Source organism: Peromyscus leucopus, chromosome 1, assembly GCF_004664715.2.
Source record: "Peromyscus leucopus breed LL Stock chromosome 1, UCI_PerLeu_2.1, whole genome shotgun sequence".
NCBI lineage: Eukaryota > Metazoa > Chordata > Mammalia > Rodentia > Cricetidae > Peromyscus > Peromyscus leucopus.
In genome coordinates this window covers 28586678-28588146 of record NC_051063.1, presented here as the reverse complement: position 1 = coordinate 28588146, position 1469 = coordinate 28586678, and the positions used below count along the sequence as shown (strand labels likewise).

At 37.3% G+C, this 1469-nt stretch overlaps 1 pseudogene; it reads right to left on the bottom strand.

Moving 5' to 3' along the window:
* Positions 1 to 451: 451 nt before the first annotated feature.
* On the bottom strand, positions 452 to 551 carry LOC114701079 (annotated as a pseudogene).
* Between the last annotated feature and the right edge of the window lie 918 nt (positions 552 to 1469).

The following is a 1469-nucleotide window of genomic DNA, read 5'->3' as shown; positions in this document are numbered from 1 at the left end:
GGTGCGTCCATGACCATCATAGCAGGGAGCACAGCAACAGGCAGGGGTGACAGCCATGGCTTGGAGCAGTAGCTGAGAGTTCACATCCACAAGGCAGAAAGAAGTGAGACAGGGCCTGTCATAGGCTTTTAAAACCTCAAAGCTCACCCTTAGTGACACACCCCCTCCAACCAGGCCACACCTCCTAATCTTTCCCAAACAGCCCACTAACCAGAGATCAAGCATTCAAATATGTGAACCTATGGGAGGCCTTCTCATTCAGACCACCATGGTGGGCAAAGATGAGCTTGAACTACTGACCCTTCCACCTCTACTTTCTGAGTCCTGAGGTTAAAGACGTATCTCACCACATCCAGCTTTTGTGGTACTAAGGATTGAACTGAGGGCTATGCGCATGCTAGGAAACTTACCAACTGAGCTACACTCCCCTGCTCTAGAATATCTGTTATCTTAAAATATGTTTCAAATACGCCGTGTCATCCTTGCACAGGGGCTATGCTCATCTTCTCTTATCATTTCAGTTTTAGTGTATGTGCTGCTGAAGTGAGCACTTTTTAAAAAATTAGTTCTTTTAATATTTGAGAGTATAATATAATCACATCATTGACTTCTTCCCTTTCCTCCCTCCAAAGCCTCCCATGTACCCTAGTTGGTCTCTTTCAAATTCATGACCTCTTTTTTCATTAATTGTTGCTAATACATGTATATGTATGTTTATATGTGCACACACACACAGACACACAGAGTTTCCTAAATACATAATAACAAACTGATCAATATGTATAATTTTACTTGTATGTGTGTTTTCAGGGCTGACCATTTGGTATTAGAAAACCAATTGATGTGCTCTAAGTTGCTATGGTTAAAATGTAATATAAATGTTCTCTTCAGGTCATGTTTAAGAAGATACATAATTCAGCATTGAGTCTCTTTAAAATACATACCTGCCTGTTGGGATCTTGACTTTAAAACTGATTTTTTTTTCTTTACAAAGGAGCTAAAATATTCTTCAAAATAAGAATCTATGTGGAAACAGGAGTCAGGACAGAATTTCTGGTTATCTGCATAGTGACTAAGTTTTATTGTACCTTATTTTTATAGTTAAATATTTCAATATTAATTTAAATATAAAATTAAAAATAAACGTTTGGGAGAAAAAAAAAAAAAAAAAAAAAAAAAAAAAAAAAAAAAAAAAAAAAAAAAAAAAAAAAAAAAAAAAAAAAAAAAAAAATAAACGTTTGGGAGGAAGATTTCACCCGCTGTCGTATGGGAGACAATTCACATGACTACCCTCTCTCCTGCCATTTAAATGCACTTTCAGCTGTATCTGCGCCTCCCAGTGGACGCTGACCACAGTCACTGTGAGAGCTGAACAGAATGCAGTCCTTCTGCTTCCCTCATTCTGAACAACACTTAGGTATAGAAGTCTGAAAAAAGAGCAGTTTTAATCTGGAATAATAGACTATACC